Source organism: Pezoporus wallicus, unplaced genomic scaffold (genome assembly GCF_028554395.1).
Source record: "Pezoporus wallicus isolate ANWC-B61680 ecotype Strahan unplaced genomic scaffold, APGP_CSIRO_Pwel_v1 contig_360, whole genome shotgun sequence".
NCBI lineage: Eukaryota > Metazoa > Chordata > Aves > Psittaciformes > Psittacidae > Pezoporus > Pezoporus wallicus.
In genome coordinates, this window is record NW_026640059.1 from 4,998,389 (window position 1) to 5,023,267 (window position 24,879).

The 24,879-nt window shown below is 39.4% G+C and overlaps 1 protein-coding gene across 1 annotated transcript in view; it reads left to right on the forward strand.

Annotated features, from left to right (window-relative positions):
* Window positions 1–6,575: 6,575 nt before the first annotated feature.
* ZBTB38 (zinc finger and BTB domain containing 38) overlaps window positions 6,576–24,879 on the forward strand; it is a 47,327-nt gene continuing 29,023 nt past the window's right edge. Inside the window, exon 1 of the mRNA XM_057417113.1 lies at window positions 6,576–6,788. The gene's annotated coding sequence lies outside the window, so the exon portion shown is untranslated. The remainder of the gene's footprint in view (window positions 6,789–24,879) is intronic.

Genomic DNA, 24,879 nt, shown 5'->3' on the forward strand with positions numbered 1-24,879 from the left:
AAATACTTGTCTTTTCTCCTTCTTCCCTCTCCAAGACCTGATGCATTATAGCAGCCATAGACACAGGAGGGATTGGGAGGTCCTGTCCAATTTGCCCAGATCCAACATCAATACCAGCAATACCATGTCCAAAATAGTATTTTGTGTATCCTGTGAGAGACGTGAAAGTCTGGAGTGCATTAGAAGGACAAAAGGATGATCCTCAGCATATGGGGATGCTGAAGAGGTTAATAGTCTTGCCTCAGAGTGGAGTGGCTATTTCATCAGTGCTTTGTCAAAATTCACACTGGAGATTCCCCCAGAAAACCTGAATATAGCTACTCCACACACAAGGGATTGGGGCCAGGTTCTTCCTGCCAGAAGTGCAGCAAGAATGAAGGGGAAGAGTGAATAGCAAAAGGACACTGAGCTGGAGAAGAAGCCTAGAGTGCTGGTAGGGTACATTGGATAGGCAAGAGTATGCATAGTGGCTTCTTCTTCTGAACTGAACTGAATGGCTGCCACCCACATACTTTAAAGCTGTTTAGGGGCAGCAGCAAACTTGGGCTTCCAGGTTGTAAATGAAGAGGCCAAGGGTTTTATGGCTCCTTCTAGTTATTTCCCTGCTTTAGAAAGTCACAGGAGAAATGGCACTTCCTCACAAAATAAAGGAAGATGTGACAAAACGGGTAATTTCAGCCTTGTGCATTAGCAATCTAAGCTGCATATTGAGAAGGTAAACTATCTTATCAAAAAATCCTATTAGGCGTGAAGTGCTATTGTAACACTAACATGTTTTGCACATGGAGATATTTTTCTGGTTTAAAACCTGTGAGCATAAAGGTGTGGTTGCAGCTGGTTAAACATCAGAAGTACAGTGCTGAGAGAAAGAACTCAGGGGCCCTCTGATATGACTCACAGTTGCGCTGCAGCTTCCACTGGGTCAAACCTGTGCACGTAAGAGATCCCAGAGAAGTACAGAGGGCTGTATGACTTGGTCATGGGTTGTACCTATAGCAAATATACCAAATTAATTGCAAATTCCAGTAACGTCAAATTAGCACCCATCTAGTTAATATAGTTTATTGATAATGATTTATTTCAGTGGCACCAGCATTAAGTCCTTCAGTCCATGGCATTCAAATCACAGTATTAATCTGTGTGCAGCAGCTTTCTAAATTTTCACTCTCAAAATATTTTACTACAATAGGTACAAAGTAAATGTATTGCATATGTCTTGTCTAAACCATTAAGTTTGTTTCTACTGCAGATAAAGCATAGTGTTTTAAATAAATTGCTAGCTTTGTTCTGTAATTTCCTTTATGCTTACCTTGACAGGCACTTAGGTCAAAAGAACCTCCTGATCTGTAAACATTTTGAGAGTATTAAAGTATTACATAAAACACATGCTTGTAAAGTACATATGCTTGTAAACTTTCAGTTCATCTGACATAGATTTGAAATGTGTGATTTTCTTTTCTGTTTCTCTTTTTATTCTCTGTAGCACCACTGCCAAAGTATTGCAATTTTTTAATAAAAAATTGAAATATCATAGTTTTTGTGAAATACTAACATCAAAATTTTACCAACTTAATATATATGCAATTCCAAAGCAGTATCTTTTCAGAAAAGGTTGTTTGTTTTTTTTTTAACACAAGAACTGCAATAATATTATGATTCATGAGAATAGAGCAAGTAGACAATGATTAGAGACAGAAGGAGAGATATACACTGTCCCTGACTGGAGCGAGAGCTGTAAATATTTTAGCCAAGTTACTGTAGATAACTGTGTTCACAGCTAAATTGCACTGTGTGATTAGCGGGTCAGATCTCATAAGGTTGTCTGGAACAGTACTCAAACCAGGTATTTTCTTGTTGCAGGAAGCTGCTGGGGTGTTCTCTCCCACTGTTCCTGGACTTTACTGCTGTTACACTCTCCAAAGCTGCACAGGCCATTCTGAAGCGTCAGAGTGGGACCGATCTGCATTAGGCCATCAAAACCCTGAGATGCTGCAACAGAGATCTCTGTGTGAGTTCAGCCAGAACTATTTGTACAAAAGCTGACATGACATGTCCAAGATACAGTCATTCCTTCCTTCTCAGTAACTGTTCCCATGTCTCTTGCTTGTTGTGTTAGGGGTTTTCCAATCTCTGTCTACATAGCACTCATTTTAAATGGCCACAGTTTCCCTAAACAGATAGGGAAAAGGAATGTAATCCTTGGACCATAATTTTCCAATCTTTATCAAACTGCCTTAAGTTCTTCAGGAAATTTAAATACATATAAACAGGAGTGCAGAACAGAAATCTATTTTATGGTTCTTTTATTTGTGACAATTTTGTAAACTTCAAAAATAAATTAGAACATTTATATTAAGGCCTGGGTTATGTTTCCTCAGTAAGTTTTCATTCTTGAGCAGTAAACAGAGAGCTTCCTTTGAAATCAATGAAAGCCCAAACTAACCAATTGTTGCCTTCTTCTTAGTTTGTCTGTGTCTCAGTATGTAACAAAATATTTTCAACTCTTCAAGCTCCATTAAACTTTCAGTGCTACACATGGACCCCTCCCACAACACTTCTTTACCCTTTCTGCAGTACAGGTCTCCACAGAGTTCCAAGTCAACATTTCGACCTTTGATTATATGCCATCCATGGCAGTCCTGTAGGTACTGGGCATCCTGTGCCCGCTTTCCAAAAGACATTACATGCATCAGAAACTTGGTCTTGTTCAGTAGTCTCTAAACCTAGACCACGTCTCATGCTTTTGTGTGCTGGAGCAGTTCCCATGTGCTGCATGGGCACACAGAACACTATTGCTTGTTTCCTTACCATATGACAAGCTGCAAACCAACAGAGTCCATAGTACTAAAAGGGGTAGATCATTTATGTGGATATCATGGTCTGGATCATGAGGAGATTTATATGAAAAGAAAGCATCCACAAGTTCTGAGCAGTTACTGTCAAATTGTCTTTGGGGAGGTAAGAGCGAGTTTGTGAGATAGAGGGTGACTGTTGGGTGGAAGAAATCATGCTGATTTCTAAACAAGCAGTGAAAACCATGCAGTACCTGTAAGAACGTTTTCTGGTCAATACAGAATGGAAATTACAATATCAGTCACAATATAATTTCATTATCAAATTAGTAACTATTTTTTTCAATGTTGCAATTTCTGCTATTTTTGCTATTTCAGATTTTATATATATATATATGTTAACACCTGTGTCTAAAAAAAAAATCAACATGGTGTAGTAAATAGAAGTAAAAATATATGAATAATAAATTCGTTGATCTGTGGTCCACTGTTCATATTAAATTCAATTATCTGTTCATCATGCCCTCCTAATCACGGCAAAAAGTAACCTACCAGCAGTGAAATTTTAGATTTAAGGGATTTAGCATTTTAGAAATTAATTCGTATTTCGTAATATAGTGGGCCAAATTGTTCTCTTTCTCTCCCCTCCCCACTCCCAATTTGTCATTATTGCTTTAAATGATGTAGAATGAAACTGTTTTCAGAATCTGCCTAGCAACAAAAGATGTTCTTTCTCCCTCTAGTGGAGGAAACTAAAACAGTTTTCTTTCCGGTTTTGCATGAGTAAACCATGTAATAATGCTATCAGAGGTTGGAAGCTTTTCTGAACAAGAATATATAATAATTTGTGTTTAATGTGCACCATAATTGAATACCAGTGTAATAAGAGCTATTTTCATATTAATATTCTTCTGCAAGTGCACAGTTTTTAAAGTGGTCCTTAATGATATGAATTTTAAAACATTTACGTGTAAATATTTACAGATATCTAGACACATTTCAAAACAACAATAAAGGCCCAGCAGTTAAGATTAAAAATAACACCTAATCTCAGAAGTAAAACACAGTGTGCTTAGTGTTGAACACAGGAGCAGTTTGCATATTGTTATTTGCCAGATTGATCCTCAGCATGTTCCTAAATGCTGAAGTTCATGTTTTAATCCAAATGTTTACAGCATTTATGGGCTTCAGCTTGAGAAGGAGACTGTCACAACGCTTGGATGCAATGTGTATCTTTCTCTTTTTCAAAATTAGACGTTACAACCTACTCATTTATTTCATTCTCCTAATAAAAAAAAAAAATTTGAAGAGCAGCATAATATCTTCCAAGCACTTAGTTTTCATTGTAAGTGCAAAATGCTTATGTAAGTAATGATTTACAGGACTAAGTCCATAATAAGGGTAAGGAGAAAATACTTCCTACGTATTGCTGATTAAACAAGATGTTCCTATAACTACTCCGCTTCTAGTTTCCAAACTATAACAAGACTGTTGTGCCTTGGTTAGATTCCTGTTAATGTTTTCAGTGGAAAGTTTGTTTTCTTATTCTGCTGCTGAGCTTCTTTTGAGCATATTTTTCTATTTTATGTTTTTATTATCTCACTTTCTCTATTAGTAATTTTTCTTCCCCTTCCTTGTTGCCATGCAGAACTTCACACAGGTAGGTGGAGAAAGCTGCAAGGCCAAGGGAATCTGAAAGCCAATGTGTACATGGGTAACTTCACAGTCTTCAGCTTTCAGGAGAAGGGGCTTTCTGCACATGCAAGTGGAGGAAGTTCCTTGCACTATGTGTGTCACTGTGAGCATTTTAGTAAAAATGGATTTGAGTTTGTGTATTTGTTGTTCTTACCAAGTCACTAAAGTGTAACAAAGCTACTTAACAAGAAGTGCTGGATGAGAGTTCTGGGTTGCTACTGTCTCGCTCAAGTACCAGTGGTAAGTGGATCTCTTAGCAAGGAGGAAAAGCTTTTATCTTCCTGTACGGGGAGTGACTCCAAGGACTGCGGTGCAATGAGTCACTCGAGTTGTAATTGCTACAGAAAAAGAGTGGGGTGAAACAATGCACTATGAGATAACACAGAGAAGATGGAGGAAAGCTCTTCAGAAATGCCAGTATGGCCTCCTGACTAATGTGTACTTCAAAATGTCCTCCAGCGTGGAGAGGTAATGGTAGGCCAGAAGGATGTTAAGAGATACTGCTTTTGTGGCTGGCAGGGCAGCTCTGCACTTATGTCCCACAGAGACTGGCTGGTGTAAACGCATCCCAGGCTCTGCAATTTTACAAACTATTTACAGCTCGTTTCGTTTAAGCGGTGTTTAAGGGTGGGTGACAGAGAACAAAAAGCAGAGGAGCAAAGTGTGAAAGGGACATTTGTCCACTCGTTCATATGAATGAGGAGAGAGCAGTAATAGATTGCTGGCCAGGATAACAGTAACGCCGTCACACACAGCCTGTATTTGTTGGTTGTTTTCTCAAATGCTGTCCTCCTTTCCCTTTAGTATATATAAGAATGTAATAAAGGTTATTATTTGAGAGAGAGAAGGAGAGTGCCGCCCCCCCGGGCATTCATGGTTAGTTGTGAACCTTTCCCTGGTTTCAAAATAGAGTCTGGAGCTGTGGTAGTTTCCAAGGATCTGGCAGATGTTTGGAGATGCCCTCTGATGCACGGAATCAGACTCTACAATTCAAGAAGAGTTATAAAGCAGGTATGTAGACAAGGAGTTTCTGAAGCTAGCAGATGTTCGGGAGGCACTGTCTCCAAACTAACTGATAAATAGAAGGAAGGGGAGAAATAATTCACTCGTGTTAGTAGGGGCACTAAATTCTGTTATCTCACCATAGACTTACAGCACAAACATTGTTCTCTATTTTAAACCTAAGCTGGGCTAAAAGTATTTTAACCCTACCTTTTCCAGGCACTTGCTTTCCTTATATCACCTCCACCGCTGTGACAGCTACAGCTGAAGTGGCACAAAACACACAAAATAGGAAAGGGAAAAAAGCCTAATAAATATACTGTAATATAAATCAGTTGATCATCTGTGGAGCTGCATTAATGGGGAATGCAAATATGATTTTAATAAGACTTCATTTGTGTTAAGGAAGTCAGTGATTGTTAACCTTTATAAGCTTCGCTTTGGAAACGCTTTGTGTCCATGTTCTGAAATGTTTTTTCCCCCACTACTATTTCACTACTGTTCCTAACTTTGAGATGATGATTATTTCAGCCTCTTAGTAGCAGCATTTTCAGGTGCACTCTGTTTCCAAGATTAAATATTGCAAAATCTCAAGATTTTCTGTAAAATCGCACTTGCTTTATTCAGCTCATTTAATTACTGACCTGACAGCTCCCCCAGTTTGTATTTTTCTAATTTATTTCTTAACAGAAATGTAATGAGACTGTAATGAGAAGCTATAATTAGTATTAATGAGGCTTCCTGGAACGAACAGTCAGCAAAACACTTTTCTGTCAGTACAACATTTTACCGTCCCTAAAAATAACAACGTTTCTGCTCCTCCGGCTGCCTCCTTCCCCCCATACCCATGCGGAGGGCTGGCTGCTGAAGGCAGCCGCTCCCCTTCACAGCGGCTGTGCCGAGCCAGGGCTTCCCTGGCGCTTCCAGCAGCCTCCGGCCCCACAGGACTTCCATGGGGAGAGCGACACGAGGCTTGGATGGAGCCCGCCCGCCACGCCAGGGGGCGCTGTTGGCGCAGGCGGTCCGGCCCGGCCCGGCCCGGCCCGGCTGGGCGCTGGCTCCTGAGCTGAGAGGCTGGTGCTGCGGAGCCCCGTGGTTACAGGCTCTGACCTCGGCAGCGCCTTGCTTTGGGTGTACAAACTAGGATTTGGCACATCTTAAACCTTACTCTGTCACGAATAGGAGCAGCAGCTCGTCGTGTGCAGATGTGGCACACCAGGCTCTTCGGTCGGGGGTGAATCGGGAATAATGCCAGTTAAATCAGTGGAGTGACAGCGGGTCACGCTGGGATCAGACACGGTATGGTTTAATGTTGAATTATTTGGCAAGGACACACTTCTTTAATACTTACTTTAACCAAAATCCATCTGAAAATGCTGCTACTTTGGATGTAGCAAAATAGATTAAAAATATTTTTTAATTCCTACATTATCTTACGCTATTGCCAATTTATTGAAGTTTTGATAGGTGATTTAACTAAGGCCATTATAGGAAAAGGGGGGTGTACTGTTCAACAAATAATTAGTCGATATCCTTGGAATTTTATAAAAGCACTGAATAACAGCTGTTAATGCTTGTTGAGTATCTTTAGTATGCACAATTCGTAGTGCTTTGCAAATCATTATGAGCATTATATTGTTTCACAAACAATGCCATTTACGTCACAGAGAATTCAAGAGACACACTGAGCAGACTGCTGAGAAGACTGGAAATAATGAGCTCATCCTCCAACCCCATTTTGATGAGTCTTTGACCCAAAAAGTGGGTAGTGCTTGATAGGCAGGTAAGGCTGGTAACCCTGGCCTTCTGAGGAGGTTACAAATTGCATGCAGTAAACCTTAGAAACTCTGGTGTTCACATCCGGCTCAGAAAACTACCCCTGGTTTCAGTATTTATGGAAATACACCTGACATCTGTTGGAAACGAGGGCTCCTTGCTGTCAGCTGCAGTATTCTGAGGGTATAGAATATAGTAAGGAAAGTGTATGTCTGACCTCCATGTCAAAGTTAAATTACCCTGGTGTTTCTCCCTGCAGTTCTTCTGGGGAGGTTGGGAAGCCTCTGGGTATCAACACTGACCTTATCCTTAGTCTCTGAGAACAGAATGTTGTGGACTAACTAGTAACACTACTAAATGATGAGGTCTTCGTTTTACGTAGTTACCTGAGTTTTAGGGAACCAAATCTAATCTTACTCGGTGAACAGCCAACTGCAAACCTTCATTACCTTTTGTAGAGTTAGCATCAAGTCCCTTGGCCTGATTCTTCCAGAGACCTCCAGGCAGTTTTAGATAACTGTTCTCATAATATCATTTGTCAGACCAAGGTTTTGACTTACACGAGACCGGAAGACAAGAACAGTCATCACCCCATTGCCAAGTCATGGTTTCAATGGGAGAGCACAGGGAAAGAAAACTGTTACTAGACCTTTCAACCATTAAATTATTTTAACTGATTTCACCCCTGGTTTAATTCACCACTTATTAAAGTTCCTTTATAAACAGAAGAAGAAACAGTCCTATCCACTGATAAAAAATGGTTTATGAAATACTTTATTTATAGTAAATAATGAAATAAATTGAAAAGAAGCCTTGATTATGTAAATTTGTACTGTGACTACAAAAATTGCCAATAAGTCTTTTATATATGGAGTCTCATGAAAGACATAGGTTTCATTTCCTATTACACAGGACCAAGTCCATAACAAGCTACGACATATGACACTTATCCTGCAGTGTGCACAACTGGGGGCCTAAACAATACGGTATATTCTTCAGCATTTTTGTTTAACTTATGTTTAGAGAGCTAGGTTTGCATTGCAAATTGCTGTCTATTTTAAGTCTCTTGTTTTGGGGAGTTACTGGTTTGGGGGTGGGGGTATAATTTTGAAGTCATCTGCTGTTCCTTCTGAACTTCTGGCCTCTTCAAGATGTTTCAAATTTGACACCTAAAAATCAAGATGCTTGTGACTTCTGATGCTTTGATAGCTGTACAGAGTGGATTACTGTTAAATGTATCTTAAGACAGTGCAGTTCATAACTTCTTTGTCTAGAGTTAGCTGGAGTGGCCTGAAGCTGCTCCACTGAAATCTGTGGGTGTTTTTTAGCTTTGACACTGAAATCTGTGGGTGTTTTTTAGCTTCGACACCCCATGAACCTGGCTGTGCTCTCACCTCGAGGCTATGCAGCTGGTATTGGTGGTACTTAGCTGGCTATGATAACATCATATTAGTCAGAACAATGAGGAGGCAAAAGCAGAGCTAAAACAGAAGCTTTAAGGATCTGACTCATTCGGTTTCTGGCACAAGAAGGTGCAAATTGCACTTCCTGGGTTTGCTGCACACCTCGCAAACCTCAATTATGGCACACCACAAATGCGCTATTCTGTGAGAAGGCCTGATCGCTGCCCCAGCAGACATCTAACTTGCATGTTGTTGCTTCTCATTACTAATTTGATGTTGGTAGCACTTCTTCTAGGATGTTAGCTAAATGAAGGCTTTGTGTTGCTGCAATTCTCCTTACCCGTTTTGGAGTCTCTGCTCGCTGTCACCTAGAGAGGACAACTTGTAGTAACAGTATCCTTATAAGCTTCAGTTGGACAGTATCTTGACAGATGTAGGGCCCCATCTTCTTTGCCTTTACCTTTTGATATTGATAGGTGGAGTACTAGTAACTGCAGTATCACTCATGGTGGTAATAACCAGAAAATTGCCTAGTGTTTCTTTTCTCAGAAATAGCAATAAACCTGCTTCCCAGATGTGTTCTATCTGCTCCATCAATCAGAATAATTTTGTGACCCCATTTCCATATAATTCTATCCAAAAAAAGCCCAGAGCTGGCAAGTATGATGGCATCCAGCTGAAAGTATATTGCAGCCCCTTTCAAGTCACAAGCCCTGTCTGAGAAGTATCAATAAAATGTACTGCATTGTAGTCATGCAAGTCAGACTCAGCACATACTGTGCATTGAAATAGCTATAAGGCATGCTGAGCATGAGGAACCAGCAAAAGGAAATTTGGTCTGCTAATCTGTGATGGCTATTACAAAGGAGGAGATTTGGAGGGCAAATTGGACAAGATGGTAAACACATTTTACCCAAAGCCCTTGTCATTAAACAAAATATTCTGGTGCAGATACCCCTGCTTGCTCCTGTTTTCTACACAGGATACCAGCTTGAAAGTCAATAGATGTAGCACTCATAAGAGTATAAGATGAGTTACAGTAGTAATCTGATTTTAATTTCCTTTAAATCTTTCAGAATTTATTTATCAGTACAGTATCAGTGTAATGCCAATTACTAGTGTCTGGACTAATACAACTAACATATATCATGGGTTTATTATTTTGTGTAAATCCCAAAATGGATGAGTTTTACTACTATAGATAGTCTAATTAAAAACTCTAAATGAAATTTTTGATGCTCTTGAAATGAAGCTTTAATTTCACACATAAATGTTGGTGATGCGTAAATGTGTTTCATTTCCTATCAATCAAGTTCAGTATCAACATTTTAAAAAACTTTTGTAATATTGGAAAATCCGCAAGGTAAAGACTTCTCTTCTATACCAGGAAATTCCTTCAACTATGGCAGAGGGCTACGGAAAATTTCCTAGAAAACAGAAATATTCCTAGAAGAAAATTCCTAGAATATCCTAGAACGGTATCAGTGTGGCACTGAGTGATACACGATCCAGACCTTACAAGATGTCCTGGAATTGTGATGAAGCCCATGAAACGTTTAACTGTTAAATTAAGGCATTCTGTCTCTCAGTGTCTGCTAAGATGATCCCAGCCCTGCTCTTGGTTACTCTGATAGTTGAACAATCTACCAAATTTGGACAGTTCAAAGGTGGCATAAAACTTTGGCATCTCAGAAATCCTGTTTCTTCAGCCGGACAAGTAAAACCTGTGGGGCTTTGTTTCAGTATTTCTTTCCCACATGTAATTACTATTAAGCTGATGTAGTCACAGTAGTGTAAACCCAGTCCAATATAAATAAGAGCAAAAGACAGTGATTTCCTTTGTGGCAGATAAAAACAAAATCTTGTTTCCATGCCAGTGCCTCAGTTCTCAAGTTTCCAGTGAAAATACCAAGGAAGCTCTGATATGCTGAGTCACAGAAGGCTCTGCCATCCCAGACCATGCAATTAATCTTGCATTAAAAAAAAAAAAAAAAATTAAAATAAGTCACTTTTTCAAAGAGTGACATATATCATAGGTGAAAGTACTCTCTGAATTTCTAACCAGACAGGTAGTGTAAGGTTATGTGGCAGGTGAAAGTTTTGTTGTGATATGATAATGCTGAGTGTCTGTATTCAATCAGTTTGTGTCATTCACAAAAGATTCACTGTGGTAAGACACACTGATATTCATCATCCCCTGTTTAAGAGCCTTCTGATTTTGAAGACTATCTCTTACTAGCTACCTGTACATCTAAGTGCAGAGCTGAGGTTCCTGTAAAATTGCAATTAGCACAGAGTTGCTCCCCACACTGGTTGTGAAGCCATGTTTGAGTCTGTGGTGGGTAAAGACTTGCATGAACAGGCCCATGATTTGTTACAGGAGCTGTGAAAATTCATACACTGCAATTTTATGATATGCCTGCATACTGATCTAAATCAGCATGCAGATCTAAACTGCAGAGAAGACCTTAAGCTACTGTGTCCTTTTGCCCACACATAGGAAATGACCATCTGATAGATGATGACTAAGCAAAACATTAGTTATGTATGCACATATAAAGCTGCCTTTCTAGGGCCCCTGACAACCACAGGAGACAGTGGTTTAATTTTAGTATGTCTATTCTGCATATTCTAGCAAAAACAATAGCAGTTTTCTGCTTATTTAGTGTATGCTTTCAGTGAGTTCATCCTTCTACACTATAAACAGAAGATAGAGTGCCTACTATATATATATATATATTTATTTATTTATGGCTGAAGTAGCTAAATGCTCCACTTGCTAAACAGGTTATCCTAGGAGACCAGAAGGCGGATTTGTGACAATGCAGTGCATTTTTAAAAACAGCCCCAGACGCCAGTATTGACATTGTTGAACTGAAGCTGTATGACTACACAGAGCCCCAGTAAGAACAGAAGCTGGCCTGTGTGGAGCAGTTTGAAGCTTTGGAGCTATAACTCTGATATGATGTGGTAGTGTGAGCAGGTTGACAGGAAGAGGTGACTCTGTGTCCTGTCAGGGAAGCTGTAGTTGCTGGCCACTGTTTTCCCTTTTGTTTAAATAAAAGAAAAAATGTTAATGTTTCTCTTTATATGAAAATCAAGTACACTTTTTGCAGCACATATAAATCATCTTAAGGCATGCTCATCTCTTCTCCGTGTGCTCAGAGGCCTCATGTATCTGTGGAGGCTACATGTCACTTTTTTGAACCACGCAGACTCGGTCAGGAGATGCTGGCTTTGCCCCATCCATATACTGTCTGTCTTCAGAAGTATTCTTGAAGATTAACTATGGGTGAATTATGTAAACTCCAACTATACAGTTTTGTTAGGTCAGAAACTAGATGTAATACCTGTGTCTATGGCTTACTGTTAGATAAATCTAACACCCAACCACAGGCTGGTCTTTGATGTAGTAAAATTTAGGCCACTGTGTTCTCAGAAGCAGCCATATTAGGCTGGAAATCTGCTCAGCTGTAGTAAGCCTATGGGTAAGAGCTGAGTGACAGCTAGCCATGAGCAAAATGAAAGCTTGCATCAAAGTTATTACACGACTTCTGAAACAGAACTTACCCTCTGAAATTAGTTAGCTGCTTCAGAAATGGTTAAACTGTAGTGTTTGTGTGCGTATGTACTTTCTTAACTGATGGTCACATGGAAAAATCTGAGACTCCTCAGATCATTTACAGTATGCTCCTTGCCTCTGAAATGCCTCTTGTAAGTGCTTGTCTCTATTCTCAAAAGTTAAAGTCAGTCTTCTCAGTAATGCATACTTCAGTTAAACACAGGGAGCATCTATTAAAGATGCCTGAAAATTTAACACAAAAGAAATTGCAACTTATCTCAAGGAAGCCCAGCATTTAACTGCATTTTAAAGATTCTGCATTTAAATAAAATCAAGAAAATATTAGAGGTTGGGGAGCATTGAAATACCAAAAATACAAGACCCTGAGATAGCTGAACTTCAGTGGAGGAGCAGTGCTTACAACTGAATAGTTTCAAGGATGTTGTGCACATAACATTTTTAGTTACATGTATTCTTACATGTGGGTTTGGTTGTTTTTTTTAAAGTTGGTAAGTAAAGTCAATTGCTAGTGACAGCTGGCAAAGCCAGTTTCTCTTTAAATGAAAAATCTTATCTTGCTGACTAAAATTTCATCTCAAATACTGCTGAGAACCCTCATCTATTTGGATATTAGAAAGGAAACATTCAGAGCAGATTATATTATACTAAGTGCCAGATAGATACTATAATGAATGTAACCTTATTTTTCTAGTAAATGTAGTACTTGTGAAAGATTCTAGAGGCATGATTTTGGAGGCTGAAATATTTTAGCCATCAGGGTTATTGCACTGCAAGTTTATTTCCCCGTACTACCCATCTGTCAACTGAGGAACCATCAAGAAAGCTCAGAAAGCAGCTTAATCTCTTTGTTTACTCATCTCTTTGTCCTATGAAATAGCATCAAATGAGCCAATTTATCTATCAAAAATGGTGTTTTTTATGATGAGGATACTTTTTATTTCCATTCTTTCTATATTCATCTTTCTGCTAAATAGCCATTCAAAAGGTGACAGTTAAGGATATGCTTTACAGGTTCTGGTATGATATTCTTTCAACCATGAAAACCAATATATCACATGTAAAGGTTACAGTAAAATAAGCTAAAAACGTATGAAGGCAAAGTGCTCTTATTGTGGATAGCTGCTAACCGTGCTTGCGGTTGTGGGGAAAAATAGCATCAAGCTCATTCCACAAATCATGATATCTTTGGGATTGTTTCTGGTTTTCATTTTTTACAGGACCTGGGAGCTGGCTTTAAAGATCATAAACATGTTCAGTAATTCATCAGATGGAAAATGCTCAGTGTCCCAGCATACAGAAAATGTAGTAAACCCCATGTCTTTATACAGTTGATTCCTTTTTATTACTTCATTCAGGTTGCTAATACAAAAAATAGTTTGAGAATGCATTCAAATGAAGAAAGAAGTTCCGTATTTTCTCCTGTGCCATCACCTCCTCTGTTGTTCTCTCTTCTGTGACCTCAGTGCCATCTGCTACACAGCACAAGTACTTGTGAGAACTCCACAGTTTCTACTTTGGATAATCTTTGGAGTACAAGGAGCAAGTGGCAGAAGAATTTTTACTTTGATGGCACTTAACCAGTGTCTTGTTGTATATGCTGTCCTTTCCAATATTTACCACTGGTGCACTCAGTGAAATTCCAAGTCATCATTTATGTCTGGATTATAACAAAGCTTAAGGCTATCTGCCTATTACTAATAGAAGGCATAAAAGAAAGACCGGAAGATACATTCAAAATGGGACCTCCTTGGAGAACTGTGTTTGGAGCTACTTTTGCAACAGCTTTTTAATTATATTCTTACAGTCATCACTGTAATTAGCTACTGCCTTTTCTTGCAGAGATGGAAAACATGCTGGCCATTTAAATAGCTCAAGTAAAAAGGCCAGAAAAAGTATCATTACTCATGGATTGCAAATGAGTTTGCATCTTCTGCTACTTCTGATAACAGCTGTTGGAAGACACCCTGAAAACACTATTTTACATTTAGCAGCCTTTCTTGTTTAGTTGTTTGCTCTGTACCTTAACCCTGTGGTTTATGGTCAGCAAAACAAAGAGCTGCAAACCAAGATACTCAACAGGCAAAGACTCGATGCACTTACTCACCACAGAGCCCACAGTAATGACATTGCAGCGATTTAGTTTACTGTTAGGTGACTGATTCTAGATGTAAAACTCTAGCTCTGCCACCTTCTAAGAAAGTGCAGCCATCAGCACTGTAAAATAGAACCACAGAATCATAGAATGTAAAGAAGAAAGCCTCAGATACCCCTGCACAAAGTGTTTTTATGACACTGGCTGGAACTTAAAGGAATTTGAAGTGTTTGACTTTAACAGTTTTCATATCCATGTTATTACAACCATACTACTACTAAGCTTGTTATGAAACATGGTCAAGCAGAAGACAAGTATGAGTTGGCATGTGAAAATGCTATAGGTTAGCCAAGTGAGATCTACACCAGGGTTATTTTTTAAAGAAATGAAAGCCTACTTTCACTGAGCTGTACTAAAAATGATTATAAAGAATACAATAGAATCCAGCTGTACGTAACTATTGTCAGATACAAAAGTAAAACTAGTACATTAAGCTGGGATCATAGCTTTTCTAAATGCAAAATCAACTTGCAGAATCAAGTATCAGAATTGGGTTTAATACTTGGAGAGATGTATGCTGTTTACTCATTACCTTTAGAACAATTAAGATGTTAGTGAACTACCACTTTTTGGTGGATTTGTCCCTTCTACTGTTTAATTCTGAGGTACGTCAAAGTTAGGAGACAAATCTTATTTATTTATTTAAAGCAATGAGTTCTTGACCTAACAAGGCTGATACACTGTTGTTGTGGGAACTCTAAAAGTGCTGTGCTTGAGGGAAAGACAAGCATATCTTTTACCTCTTGCTTCTCCACATTGACTGTATTCCCTGTATTCCCTGGAAAGCTTAGAGGTTGCCTTTTGGAGTAAGGTAAAGCTAATAAAATCTTGGGGGTTTTATCTGTAGATCGGCTACCTAGACATAGACATTTGCAATAAATAGACTAATTTTTCTGGGAAATTTTTCTGGTATTGTCAACCACACAAGCCCTGTTCATGAGTATTTACACCAGAAAACGAATTGTAGCTTTTAAATGATTATAAAACTGAATCTGGTGTTCACTTGCCTTTTAAAATTTAAGCTTTTAGGGTATGCTTGATTTAGTTTTGATATGCACCTGTGAAATGAAAAATTATTTTAAAATAAACAAACATAATTAAAAAAAAAAGCTAATATTCTTCCTAATAATAGGATGCCAGAATCCTATCCCATGATGCTCTGAGGAGGAAAAATGTTACACTGTCCTTCAGGATAAAATTTCAATAACCTCTGTGTTACTGTATGATTCACTACACACTTACATGCTCAACTTGTGACATTTAAATTTGAAAGCAGTGGCCTTGTGTATGTGACCTTACTTCTGCAGCTCTAACAAGCAGATGAAAAAAGAGAAGAAAACTGCTTATTTAGCAGTGAGTTTACATGAACCAATGAGATTCTCCACTGAAACCTAAAGTACAAAAAAAAAAAAGAGGAAGTATGAGCCAAATCACTTGCCAAATTCTTCTGTGACTGGGCAGCAGCTAAGCTGTTTTCAGCTTGGCATTTATTTTAGCTTAATATTATCATAAGTGCAGTACAATTTGTGCAGGATCTGAAAATTAAAGCCAGCTGACAATAAGCCCCACTTTGCTATTTGGAATGAGCCCCGAACTTTAGGTATGATCATGGAATCATGGAATAGTTTGGGTTGGAAGGGACCTTAAAGCTCATCTAGTTCCAACCTCCCATGCCATGGGCAGGGACACCTTCCACTAGATCAGGTTGCTCAAAGCCCCATCCAGCCTGGCCTTGAACACTTCTCTGGAGCATCCACAACTTCTCTGGGCAACCTTTTGCCAGTGCCTCACCACCCTCACTGTAAAGAATTTTCTTCTAATGTCTAATCTAAACCTACCCTCTTTCAATTTAAAATTGTTCTCCCACATGACATGGAGCTGTTGGAGCAAGTCCAGAGGAAAGCCACGAGGATGACTTGGGCACCTTCCATATGAAAACAGGCCAAGAAAATTGGGGCTGTTCAGCCTGGAGAAGAGAAGGCTGCATGGAGACCTCACAGCAGCTTTCCAGTATCTGAAGGAGGCCTGTAAGGATGCCAGAGATAGCTCTTCAGCAGACGCTGTAGCGACAGGACAAGGGGTAATGGGTTCAAACTTATCAGGCAAGATTTAGGTTAGATATAAGGAGGAAGTTCCTTAGTGTAAGGGTGTTTAGGCTCTGGAAGAGGTTGACTGAAGAAGTGGTAAATGCTCCATCCCTGGCAGTGTTTAAGGCCAGGTTGGATGAGCCTTGGGCAACATGGTCTAGTGTGAGGCGTCCCTGCCCATGGCAGGGCGGTTGGAACTAGCTGATCTTAAGGTCCTTTCCAACCCAAACCATTCTATGATTCTGTGATGGGGAAAAAAATGTTTCCTGCCTTGCAGTATAACGTAAACACAGAGAATGATATCCAAGTAATGACTTAGGACAAAATGGCCTAAGGTTTGGGTGAAGGCTGGGCCCTGTTTGGAGGCTAGCGCTGCCTGGTGCAAGGCAGGCAGCTGCCTGGAGCTGCCAGCTCTGTGCTGCTCACTGCTGTCCTTGTACAGCCACCACAGAAGGCCATGGGCTGGGCTCCTCTGTGAGGCCTTTCAGGCTACTCTGGGACTGCGCTTTGCCGACTGCTTGTTTAAGCCTAGAGTTCAGTGATACCACAGCATGTCAGGAACAACACATGAACTGTAAAGTGTGCATTCACACCTACTGATATGTCTTCCAGAGATGTATGCATTTCATCATTACTGAAATGCTCTGTAAAAATATGAAAACAAACTATATAATGGTATCATAAGTTCATAGTCACAATGGAAGTTAAAAATTATGTCAGACATACTGAAAAATAAAAGAACAAAGATGTGGGGTTTAATTATTAATATTTCTTTTACCATAAGAAGATTGCAATTCTGCTGCTTTTCTTATTTCATCCTGTTATGCGCAGTGTTGAAGCAGGGGAGGGGAGAGAAGATGAGGAGTCCTGCTACAGGGAGGTGGGGAAAGTCCAAACTGATAGATGGAAAATAGTGCTGTCTGTTTGAAGAGTAACGCAGTATGAAGCCGTCCATTCTGAGTGTCACTTAACAGCATTGCAAATACAGTACCAGATTTAGAATAACCGCAAATTGAAACCTTAATAGTGGTGGAAACTGTCATCTCTACAGAATTTTGGTAACATGAGTAGAGTGATTGAGAGGGGGTCTCTTCTGAGTGTCATGTTCACAAGTGCTTGTTGCTGTGGCAAAGTCTTTTATGTCCTAGATATCAGGAAGCAGTTTTCAATTTTCCTCTTCTATGGCTTCTTTGGGATTACAGCCTTAGGATCATATGGTCCTAAGTTCAGTCACTACTGCAGATTTATGGTGACTGTTGTAACCGTAGTAATTTCGGTGTCTTTTAAAGGCAGAGTTTACAGTTAAATTAAATTCCAGTTGATGAACTTTTAGGTAATACCAGATTTTTTTCTTGGTTTAATCGTTACCGAGGTGATTATAGACCACAAGCTAAGGTAACCACAGACTTTTTCAAACATATATGCTCAGCAAGTTATGCTGAGCGAGATGCTCAACACTCCAGAAGCATCAAATCCTTTTTTGCCAATAAAGCTCCTCCTACTGAAAACAAGGGGTAAAGCCAGTGGATTTTTTGTCAAGTAGGCAAAAGCTAATGAGGGGTGTAACTCATTTCTGACTGTTTTCCCTTACCCTTATGAGAGTTTTAAAACTGCTGCTCTTGCTTTGTTGTGTTTTTATGCTTCAACTATTTTGTCCCTGCTCTTCCTCTGCATTTGTTCAGACATTGGTCCATTTTATAGCAGCAGAGAAGCTCAAACAGCAGAAGCAGACAACCTGCTTTCCCACAGCAAGGTAACCACAGGATTGAAATGGATGACAACTACATGCAGTATAGAAAAAAGCAACATAAGAGACAGGTTGTCTGCATTCTAATCCTTTTCCTTTTGGTGGATTATGATTGCTATTGCTGCTTATGATATTCATATATTTTCCACTGTTAATGGAGAGGATACCCTCTGATGATTTATACAGAAGATTTCAGAGTGATGAGGGCTCTTGATGGGTTATCATTTCAAATAATACAAGTTCAAACACCTTGAAGTGTATCTTCAAGCTCGCCTTCACTACAGATGTTCCACTGTCCTGCAACAACACAAGTTCCAGGAAGCTCTCTCAGGCAATGTGGTTTTGCCCACACATAAAGATAGGGTGGGAGATTTTACACATGCTGATAGGGTCTAACTAGAGTCGAAGCTAGACAGAATAGACCAGCAAATATATTCTCTTCCATAGACTTTTCTGGGGATTAGTTTTCTTAATTTTAGATATTTCAGGAAAAATACTGCTTTTATAAATAATTTTGCCTTTTGGTATTTATACTCTGAAGTAAAGCCGGTGTGATGCATATCATGACTATCCTCTCTAGTGTCTTCAAGTCGTAAGGTTATAGGTTTTGGTGATACGCTTTGTTTTCTATATTCACAAGCACAGCAAGTAGTGTGGTCTCTGACAGTGAAGCACTGTGCTTTTTAGTGTACTTCTCATTGACAGAGATCCTGGAAATCAGGTTAAGCCCTTACTGGTGTATGTTCAGCCTGGTGTCCTAGGCCTAGAGCTTCAGTAGCACTTAGAGTAGGACTATAGTGACCTCACTGAATGTGCAGTGATGTAACAGATTGAAATTCAGCTTGAAAAAGAAGCAAATAGATTCTCAGCTGCGTAAAGAGAAGTTGAATTTATGTGATTACTTTCCAAAACAGATTCACTCACAGCGTTAGATGTTTCCAACAAAACTGGTTAGCGCATTGCTGGCAAAAGATTTTGTGAGCATGGTTTGCTTGGATCGTTCTGCTTTGTCAGTGTGGTTTGGAACACAAAGGCTATTGTTTAAAAAAACATGAATGCTAATTTGCATTCCATTGCTGGATTACTGCACAGGGTGTGGAAAGAAAAAGCAAGCTCTGATATTTAAAAATAAATACATTGTTTTCTTTTCCCTTTCTTCTTCCTCATGCCTGGTTCTCCTTTATTGTAGTATTTCTTCTGCAGACTATGCTCTTTGAGACACTTGGGTGTCCTCTAGCACTTTTAAGCAAATGTAAGTACATCCACAGCTGTGTCTGTAGAATAGAACACAACAGATCATTTCAACTGGAAGGAGCCTACAGAAATAATCTAGTCCAGCTGCCTGTAGATCATCTAGCAGAACTATATAAATTAAAAAGTGAACTTAACCTACAGAATGAATTCACTGTCTATGAGCAGCGACACCTGCAATATACCTACTCTGAAATTAAAAGGTAATTACAGTCTGAAAATCCATATCCAAGCTATTCCAGAAAACTCTGGATGCAGTCTACAACACGCTACCACCATCTATTGATTGTCAACCCCAAACCACATGTTCCAGCTGCTTCCATAGCCCTGGGTCTAGCTTTCACACAGCAAGCAATGTGGTGAAATGGGTGAACTGACTAATATAACCAGAAATAACCTTACCAAAAGAGGTTTAGTTTTCAGTTGAAATGGTGATCTGATCTGACTCAACATGCAACCTCATTAGCACTAAGGCTACCACAAGGAGGGTGGGAGGAACAGGACACAAGAAAAGGAGAAGAGTAAGACTCTTAGGGACCTGAACACATGAATAAGCCTCTATTGGCCTCACCTGGGTCCTCCCTACCTTGGCCCATGAGCCCAGGGGCTCTATTTAAATTCAGGTGGACTTATTTCTATTGCAGTCATGTTTGTGTGTAGGTCCTGTTGGTCTGGGTCATTTCAGGTTGTACTGATTGCAGATCTGTTGAGTGACTTTCCAGCCTGACTGTCTCTCTCTTGTTATTGTAGACCTGCCTGGTGATCATAAGGCTGGGTCTCATCCTGATGGGTAGATTGGCTTCTTGGTTTGATCTCAGCCCTGCTCTGGTACTACAGACCTGCCTGGAAATCACAGGGCTGTGTCTGACTCTGCCCTGCAGCCATCAAGGTATCAATGTTGGAAGATAAGCCTAAGGATTATTTTTGTCTGGAATAGAGTCCCTGATGTTTGGTAAAGATGAAACTGTTGTGTGTCTTGTTGGGGCCTATATTAAATCAGATGAAGATTAACAAGTGTTGGATTAAGTGTTTTCCAGGATGTTCAGTAAGGAAAATACACCAACACAGCTGTTAAATGGTTTTGGGATTTTTGTTGTTGTTGTGTTGCTTTGAAAAAAAGTTGGAAGTGTTGAAGGACATTGAAATGGTTCTTTGAGAGGCAAAGTTTTGCCCTTCTACATCCAGCTTGATGTTTTGAAGAAAAGTAGGATACGGTCAAGCTGTCCTTTTATTTGAAGACATAAGTAATAAGAGTAATACAGATGATTGGCTGAGGCCTAATGGTCATTACTTAAAATATTGTTTGCTTTTAGACTTGCACCTGAGTGAACTAACCTAACCTAGTTATAGGAGATATATATCTACATAAGTACCAGTTCTTGGTTCTTATGAATGATCCTGTGAAGGTCAGTGAGAATTACAAAATGAAAGAAACTTACTTGGTATTAGTCCCCACCAACACTACCTTCTTGACTGGTGAGCACTTTCTCAGACTAATTATGAAAGACTTCCAAAACCATGATATGATGGTTGTACCTGACATTCCACTTCCATTTTTCTGACAACTCCTCTTGTTTGGGAAAACCCACTTGTGCATGTGGTTCTGGACTCTGTTCCTGAGCAGATCACTTAACCTCTCCATCTTTTTCTCTTTCCATCAGTGAAATTAGCATAATAATGCTAATTTATTACAGGCGATAGTTAGGCTCAATTAAGGCTTGTAATGATCTCTGAGACTGTTGGATAAAACATGCTGTAAAAGTGTACTATTATTGTTAATAGAGTCTTTTGTACAACCGTACTCTAACAAAGCACTACTACTGCTCACTTGCTTTAGTCCTAAATTTTCATTTTAATTCATAAGGATTTAATGGGATACAACTTTGTGCTGGTGCATCTATTTCTCTTCCTGACTCATTCATACCATCAGAAGAACAGCTTCAGTTCTGAAACATGGAACAGCTGTGGAGTTTATATGAAGAGAAATGATGTAATTTCATAAGTGACTTAGAACTGAAAACTTTTTAAACAGGCCCTCATTTACACTGAGCTCAGTCCTGGATGAACTAGGTCAGACTTCAGGGACTGATTTGTAGAACAGGTCTCTTAAAATGAGGTGCCTGGCTAGCTGGGAATATAAGTACTCCTTAACCATGGAAATGATGGCAGTGTAAGAGTGGTAGTAGATGAATCTTGTTGTATGCCATTGGAGGAAAAAGATCAGCAGTCTAGGATTCATAGCTGATGGTCTTGGGTTTTGGTTACATATGCCAGGTTAACACTTGGAAGATGAAGGCTTAGAATTCTCCTCCTATTTGTCAGGAGCAGATGAAAAATGAGGGAACAAGCTTCACAAGTGGACATGCTGGGACAAATGGCTTGAGCAGGTCTACTGGCCTCAAAGAGCAGCCCACACTTAGCAGCATAATGGGTAGTTGAGCTTGAGCAAGTAAACTTAAAATGGATTTTTTTTGTTGCATTGGTTCTATATTTGTTAGACTGGAGCTATGAGACAGCAACCTATACATATGGGGTTTAGGAAGTGAGATTTCTCTGTCCTATCATGTGACATTTGATTTTATCAAATGCTGAGCAGTTTTCTTGGAATTTCCAGAATATTTTCTCTTCTGTTGACATACTTCAGCTTCATAACCCTGCTTGTTCTGGGACTCATATTATTCAAAACTGATTTCTCAGTATTTTTAATGAGAAATGTGTGTTGTTCCTATCTTGTCTGTTCTTCAAAATAGCTGAATAGTCCCAAATCAAACCTTATGGTGTGGGGGGAAATCAATAACTGAGAGAGACCACGTCCACAAAACTGATCCTGCTTCAAGTCATATGTTTGATAAGTAATTTTCATCAGGAATTGATAAAAGCAAATTTTCTGGTGATATGAGGATATGATTAACTTCCTTGTGCAAATAATAGATTTTTTTGTTGTTGTTGTTGTCTACTCTGAAAAACTTTTCTTCCTTTCCCCACTCCCCCCTCCAATTTTTATTGCCCTATTTGTCTACTGTCTAGTATTAATAAGAATGATTTGGCAAAAATGTTTGAACCTCTCTCCAGGATTTCATGTGACAAAGTGAAGCTTCTTTCCATATGAAGTCTTTGAGTTTGTTGGTCTCTAAATGAAAAGTCTGGCCCTCAAAACTAGAGGAGGAGAAATAATAGGTGATGTGAACATGAAAGTGCTGATCAACACAAGGGAAGCACAGAAAAAGTGTAGGTATGAGTGTCAGGCAAGTTGTGCCATTTAGTACAGAGAAAAACAGAATTGATAAGAACAGAGTAAAAATAGAACACGTAAATTCACCCATCAGGTAAATCAGCTAGGAGTGATAGGAGATAGAAATCTGAAACCTTTGGCATAGTGTCTGGCAGCAGTTTAGAAAGTAAATAGGGCCTTAGGAGGTATAATTAGAGGGAGTGACCAGGCTCATCAGTAAGTGAAGCATTAATCAGGGAAAAAACAAGACAAAGCCACTTTTTGTCACTAACTATATTGGCTGTCATGTTACACAAAAAATACAGATATAGAACCTGTAAAGGTGAGTGCAAGTAGCTATAAAGGCAACACTTTATCAGTTCCTATGGATGGATGGATGGATGGATTTACAGTTTTTAAAGAAATTCTCTTTGCCAGTTTTTGCAGTCAATCCCAGGCGTTCTAATCCTTAAAGATTTTATAGTTTATAGACTGCTAGACTGTAAGCAGCTGCTAAAAGTGTTTCATGAAAAAGCATATACAGCACCTCAATATATATTAATACATGACTTCTCTGTGATCCTTCAGTTTAGGCAAGCCCATGCTTTTTCATAATCTATATAGATAGCAGATTTATAACACATTAGTACAATGCAGTACATCAGTATATATATATATTCATAACACGCAGGTATTTGCTACTATTGTAGAATCTCAGTACTTGCCTTTTGTAAGAGGAACTGCTTTTAAATGCTGCTCTGCTTTTAATTCTGGAGTGCTGAAAACATCCCCATCTAACAAGAATCTTAGACCACTTAGATATTATTTCTGATGGCCTGTTTCTGTGAGTGTGGCAATTAAGAATGAAGATGTGTAAATCACATACAGGAATAACTCAGAACTGTTTTCTGTCCCAGCAAATAACTGAAGAATTTGTCTAGCCATAGAGACACAGAAGGAATTCTGGAAAAGCCTGGGAAAGCATTTAGCACTTAACCGATTTAGTCGTATCCTTGGGGCAACTTGAGCTAGATGCATACAGAAATGGAAGTCCAGGGCATGTTAGCTGGATCAGGTATAAAAGCGCTTTACTTTGGCTCTAGAAAGGCAAACTGTTGAGGTTCTATCACCAGTTCTTTTCTCCTTCTCTCTCTACATATTTTTTCTACAACCCAACAACAATTAGCTGAGGTTTCAGTACTGAAGGAAGTAGCTTCTGCGTCATGTGGTAAGCAGTAGGATTCCCAACTGAAACCAGGGCAGAAGTCATTTGACCAGCGAGTTCATTGCTAGCCTGAATGTCTGGGTGTACGGATGCTTTACTGAACATGAGTGTCAGAGAATTTAGGTCATGATCAAGGGTTTGTGTGTTCTTTTCCAAAGGGACTCTAATTTCAAACTGAGTATTTGTGAACAATGTGGTTTTTAGCAACGGCACTAGTGGAATGAAGAGACAAATAAAATTGATGCAGCTAAATTCAGAGGCTGAAACAGTCATTCCAGGAGCAGGTTTGTTGAAAGGCTGTAGCTGATTCTGGAATGCACTTTTGGAAACACCCACCCTGGATTCCCAGCTGTGTTTCATGTCCCCTCGTCATTGGTTTGCAGGGGTGGCCTCATAGAACAGCCAACTACAGTTCTTGTGGGCTGGGATCGACTCTGTTGTTTTCTGTATATTGCTCGTTTACTTGGCAAACAGTTAAAAAAAAAGTTTGGCTTTTTTAAAAAATATGTAACTAAGCATAATTCACACATCCTGGGTATCTTCTATAGCTCGAGAGACAATTGATGCTCTTGGTCCAGCTTGGGCCTGTGTTGAATAAAGGCAAGTGAGCTAATCCATGTAAAACTGAATGTCACTTTTTTCCTCAGTCTGACAGTCGTCTTTTTCAGATATTTACTACTGTGAGTTTGGCAACTGGCAGAGTTCCCAGTCTATCAGACTGCCCTCACATGTTTCCTCCTTAGGAGGACAAGGTATGGCAATGCTTTCAGACAAAAATTAGTACAGTTTTAGGGACTTTAAGCGAGTCTTTCCACCTATCTCCTTTTGCTTCAGCTCTCCAAATGATAAATCTGGAGGTCTAGGACTTTTCCCCTAAGGAACCACATACTGCAAGGTGGAGACTGCAATGCCAAGTGACACTGGGACTCCTCATTCCTTACTGATTTTTGACAAG